Genomic DNA, 6,648 nt, shown 5'->3' on the forward strand with positions numbered 1-6,648 from the left:
TATATATATTCACTCTGTCAACTCACCTAACATTCCTTGACAGTTTTTCAGCATCCCTCCACCACCCCGACTCCTCACTCTTGGCTCATTCTTTTACAGCCAGGAATACGGGGGGAGTACTCTGGGTTCGGGCCGAATACCGAGCCCGGAGCCCTCTCCTCGGACAGCACGCCAAATACGCTTTTATTCTATATGACTTATTTGTAAGTGTGAACTCGTGAAAGCTCTGTTTGAGGGGGAATGTCTGCTGTGAGACTTCAGTGTAAACGCCCACTGCTGTGATTGGCCAACATCTTTTCATATGAAATACAGTAGCTGCATAATCATAAAGTGTTGATTATAACATTATTTCCAGATCTATGGCATTATATTTAGATCGTGGCATGAAAGGTTGCAGTGATGAACATTGTAGCCGATCACTGACATGTTGAGCGAATGAATGCAGTGATCTCGTCATTTCAACATAATTTCTGCAATCTCACAAATGCTTTAATCATAACTAACAGTGCAAACACAATGTAAATAAGAGATTCATTGATTATAACCAAAGACTATAGATAAAATGGACTTTGTTATAACAGGAGTTTTGGCACGAGTCCAGAACTCAGTCACAAAAAATGTGAAGTTGAACGCCAAAGTTGGATTGATGAAGTAGGCGTTGATTTTCTTCTACAGGTGCAGTCTTTCACTTATCTATATAAGGAGCCGTCTGCTCTCTAATCGCTCTCGTGGTACTTTGATGTCATAAACTGATCAGTCTGTGCAGCGCCAGTTCAAGTCGAACAAGCCTTATGACATAGACACATTCCACAACGAGTCGTTCTCTTGGCTTGTGGTCCGTTCTAGTCATGTCATAAAGATGGTGCCGTTGTGTCAAACACTTATGAACATTCAAGTGGCTGTTGAAACTGCTAGGTGTGACATTTGCCTGCCTCGTCCCTCTCCTTTGCCCCATACTTACCTTCCAGTATACCAATGTTGACCTGGAAAAGGAAGCGTCGGCAGAAAGCAGGGTGGAGTTGCTGTTCGGCTTAGATCTCCTGCGTGGTCGCCGTCTACTATGTCAATCCGGCTTGGGAAGGTCTGTGAAAGACGTGTTCGCCGGCACCTGCTGAGTACGGGTGCATGGTCGCCGTCTGCTGAAGAAAGGATGTCTCCTTTGTCTATCGGGCTAAGGATGGCCCGTGAACCCCATACAGAAGTCACATATATTGAAATTAGTGATGTGTCGTTCATGAACGATTCGTTCATTTTGAACGAATCTTTAATATGACTCGGGACTACCGAGTTGTCTCAGAGAGTGATTCGTTCATTTTGTGTTGACCGCGCATGCGCATTACGCAACATATGGGTCAGTGACTCGTCAGTGACTCGTCTGTGTCTGACTCTGATCTGTCTGCTGGGCCGGAAACAGAAACGATTAGTTCATCTTTCGAGTCTCGAGTTCGGGTTCGGACGGGTTAGAGTCTTTCGTTCTTCCTGTCAGTCCCATAGAGACTATGCTGTCAGGGCCGGAAAGAGAAATGATTAGTTCTACTTTCGAGTCTCGAGTTCGGGTTCGACCCCGGGTTCGACTGGGTCTGAGTCTTTCGTTCTTCCTGTCAGTCCCATAGAGGCTATGCTGTCAGTAACGGAAAGAGAAAAGATTAGTTCATCTCTCGAGTCTTCGGGTTCGAGTCGTTCGTTCTTTTGTCATGTGACTTGTCACCGTATTAAATACTAATTCACAACCTTTTTACAAACAAGCTGTTATTTTTTTATTTTATTTTTACTTTTACAGTTACGTGATGCGTTTCTGTTCTCAAATGTATAGGCTATATTTGTGAATTTCTGTCATGAAGATTATTTTCGGTAACACTGAATATTTAAGAGTTGGTTAATGCAAAGCATTATCCGTATGATAGGGGAAACCACTTTGATGAGACTTGTTTTCAGTGGATTATACTTTTCAGTTAATATCATAGACATATACAAATATGGGAAATATTTTTACTATTCAAGTATAACTTCACAAATTCAAGTCAATTAGACTATTACTAATTTTGAATCAACTGTAATTTATTTTTCTCTATTGAGTTGTTATATGATTTTTTTTTTTGTCCTTGTGTTATTAATGAATAAAAATCAGCTTAAAAAATTTAAATGAAGCGTTATGTATTTTGGATTCATGCCTATTTTTGAGTCATTCACTATGTTTTTTAGTGTTATTTTAGTGATTTTTTTAGTCACCTAAAGTTTGAAACCTACACCTTTGTAACATAGCTTATAGGCCTATAGCCTATATATATAAACAATGTGTGTTATTATTATAGTATATTATATATTATAATAACAGCAACAACAACAACAACAACAATAATAATAATAATAAAAAAACACACCACAGATGCACAGGAAACATTTAGAAAAGAGACGGACAGGGGCTTCATAAGATGGAACTTTTATTTTTCAGATACTGTTTATTGCACATATTTTGTAATTTAATTCCTAAATATAAAACAATATACATTCAGATGCAGTCAATAACACGAATCTAATGTTGTATTTGATGCGAGATACCAGCGGTCACGTGACAAAAGAACGAAGGACTCAAACCCAAAGACTCGAAAAAAATTAACTAATCATTTCTGTTTCTGCATAGTGCTATGGGTTTGTGGCTTGACGAATGAACGTCTCGAACCCGAAGACTCGAGAGATGAACTAATCTTTTCTCTTTCCGGTACTGACAGCATAGCCTCTATGGGACTGACAGGAAGACAGGATGTCTTTAGGGGGGATTGGGGGGATGTAAAAAAAATGATTGCATCACAATAAGTGTATTGTGATTGTCAAAACATTTTAGTGAGGAGACAAGAGACGGAGATGCGTCAAGTCAGCTTTACTCTCCACTTCAATATCACTAAAAACACTGTACAGCGAGTGAGGTCAAAAACAGACACACAACGTTAACCTGGAACAAAGAGTATAGAAGTACCAAGAGGCGAAACTCAATAGAACGTTCCATTGCAACAAACTCACCCATGCGCAGAGCTGCAGCTCCGCCATCTTGGACTGAACGCAACACAGCTGTCATAGAATTGAACGATACCGGTTCAAATTCAAAAGCGGTTAAATGAACTAAAAAGTAGTTTCTAGTTTTTAATATCTCTAGAGCAGACATCCCATGTCTCCCGGAAGATCCGGGAGTCTCCCGCATATTGATAGCGGCTTCCTGATGCCCACAAATTAGCTAAAATCACCCGGAATCTAGAGCGAGCGAGCAAGAGCGCGCAGCTCCAAACCGTGTAACGTTAGAGCACACGGCAGAAAGGGTGAGGAAGCGAAATATCAACATATCAACCTAAAATGTGGAACACAACTTGTTCAGATTTTTTGCTTTCATTTTCTTGCAGTTCTAGAGTAAAATATATTTTGTAATATATATATTTTATATAAAATATAAATAATTATATTTTAAATTTGTACATTTTAATAAACTCAAACTTATATAACTTTTTTCTGTTTCACTTTCATAATTTATTTCACTTCAACAATAATATGACAAATTAAAACAAGACCAACCATAGGTCTAAATTCCAAAGCATTCTTGAATTACAACCATTAAGTTTGGATAGTGATTTTCATGTTTATGCGAAAAAAAGTTAAAGGGTTAATTTAGTGATAACAATGAATTAATAAAGCGGTCATTTGCCAGGTTAGGTGTTCATATATCTCTGAAAGTATGCGATTTAAAAAGCCCATTTCGAGTCTTGACAATTTCGACCAAATACATAACATTAGCAAACTGTTACTGCGGTTATGGGATAGCTTAACTTACATTAACGTTACAGCACCTGTTATCGTTGACGTTAGCTCACTTTAAAGTTAATAAAAACCTTTTCTACTTTACCTCTCTGGATCTTTGGGGAATCTATGAAATGGTAGTTGATTGGTTGTACACTGGTAGTTGTTGCAGTTGATGGCAGAACACTGTTTTCTTTGTTTCCAATTATTTCCAGACATAATGTTAATGCTGTACAGTAGTTGTGCTAACGGTAAAGCCGTTGGTTCAGTCCAAAATGGCGGCCGCGCTACCGAAGCGCCACCTAGTGGCTGTTGTCAAAACTGCAACGGAGTTTCGCCTCTTGTTACTTCTATACTCTTTGCCTGGAACCCGTATATCAAAACAACTCTCCCTTAAAGGTACAGTCCCTTGGTGAATGTCTCTTTCAGTCTTACTTGTGGGTCACCACATCAGTAACTAAACTGAATTTGATTAGGTTTAGTGACAACATGTTACAATACAACGCTTTTTTATTATTTCAATTCAATTCAATTCAATTCAATTATTGTGATTTGATTTAATATTGACTCATTTGGATAAATATTAGGTAGGCTACACAAGATAGGCATTAATTTTTCTCAAGAAAAAAACAACTCACCTAATGCTGTAAACATACAGAGATATATAATGCGTTTTTATTATAATAACAACTTTATTTAATGATATAAGTAAAAATATAATAAATATGTAATATAGTACACATTTTTTCTAGCCAACTAACATGCTAGCCTATATATTATGGTCATCAAATGGCTTTCCTGAGGTAAATGTTGTGTGACATAATTGTTCTCCAGCTGTTTTATTGATCCCTTTGTTTGATTGATTGGTCGATATTATGTATGAGGAATATACATTTCGGTAAGTTGTACTGTATCTTTCAACATTGTTCATTCGTGTTTAATTTACTAGCTAGAGATGATCGGTTCACGTGCGCTAGGGATCTGTCGCGTCACATTTACAAGCGTCAAAGCGGTATTTATTGTTTGAATTTCGTAATAAAAGTGACAGAATCTGAGAGCTTATCTTATGTAACCTGCTCTGTCTAGTCGGTCGGACTCCGTGTCCTCTTTGCTTCGCGATTTTTCTGTGCGTGAGAAAATGGATGTGTGGCGTGAGAGCGTGTGAAAAGTGTCAATTGCGTGTGTCTCACGGTGAATGCGTGAGAGTTGGCAGCTCTGCCATTCCATTGACTGCACCAGAGCAATGTTTTTAGTTCTTCTTTCCGCTTTCGTCTGCGTTTTAAGTCGTTCGTGCTCACAATTCAGAGTCGTCGTCAGTCAGCTGCTCACAGATCACGCCTTTGTCGAAAGCTTTTGTGTAATTTCTCAAATAAGTTAAGTATCATTTGGCCAATACAATACCATTTTGATTTTTGGTAAGGAAAAAGTAATTTATTTGCTTGTAATATTACCATCAATAAATAAACATGAATGAATCAATAGTATGCATGTGTGTATCTCTGTTGATTCATTCATGGATGGCATAATCACATATGTAAAATACATACATACAAATATACATACAAAATCATGTATGTGTATATGGGTGATTCTTCAATTGGAGGCTATTTTGCCATCTTACATTTTGATGAATGAAATTTGGTTGAATTTTGTTAGAATTATGTCAAGACAATGTTTACATGCTTTGATGTAAAGATATAATAATGGCCACGACTGAGCTTAAATATAATTTGAGTATTTTATATCTATTTGCCAACTGGCACTGCAAAACGTCATTCCCATCACAACATCAAAAAGTCTCATAATGCAAAGAATGTATCAAGGAGATCATTTAAACTCATTTATCTTGCAAACATTGTTAACCTTCCACAATACGTATAAAAAACAAAATGTTTCCATTCAGCGAATTACATATATTTTCTTGTTCTTACCATCAAAATGTGTTTTTCTGTGTTCATCAAAGCACACTTTTGTTTAATTTCTGGAAAATAAATTTTAGATGTTTTTTCTTTGAATAGGTGGATGAGTATTTCATTAGGCTTTTCATGTAGCACCTCAAGATTGAACATAAAACAGTTTTAAAGGTATGTTTGCTGTAAATTAAGCAACGTGGCGATAATGACATACTGTTCTGGTAATGACATAGTGTTTTGGTAATGACATAAATGAAAAGTGCACTGATACATAAAGCAAATTTAAAGGCTTAAATAATGACTTCTGGTGAGTTTTGTTGAAAGAAATGGACAGATGTGAGGAGATATATATAAATATGACACAACCATCAACTTGAACATGTTTATTTCAATCATGAAGAAACCATACAATATTTTCTAGAGAATCAATTGTCATAATGGGATAAAACAGCATAAAAATATCCTTCATAAACATTTCATAACTATGACTATTACCATTATGTGAAATATTATATGTTTGGGTTAAAACTAACAATGCATAATGAAATGTGTTTGCTTTCAAACATGTATTTGAACATTCAAAATGTGAATTAGAGATGATAAAGGGAGATGGATGGGATGTGGAGAGAAAGAGATACTGGGCCCTAGTTTAAATGACAGGCATAGTGTATAGTCACTCAATGAGCAAAGTGTCCTGAAGATTAACTCCAGCCATGCCATTGTGTGTCATGTGGGAGTATTGTGGTGACCCACTGTTTTTGCTTAGGATCTTGCTCATGGTATTAAAATAAGCTAATTTAATTTCATAAAGAATTGTCCTTGTTAGAAAATTAGGTTTTATTTAGAATTTAGACTTTGCACTTTTCCTGCAATTTAAATTAGGGCCCACCTAGACCTTTCAGTTGATTTCTTGGGAGCCATTCTGGTTAAAAAATAAGAAAAAATAGTGTAG

The sequence above is a fragment of the Abramis brama genome, assembly GCF_963993115.1.
Source record: "Abramis brama genome assembly, chromosome: 4".
Classification (NCBI taxonomy): Eukaryota; Metazoa; Chordata; class Actinopteri; order Cypriniformes; family Leuciscidae; genus Abramis; species Abramis brama.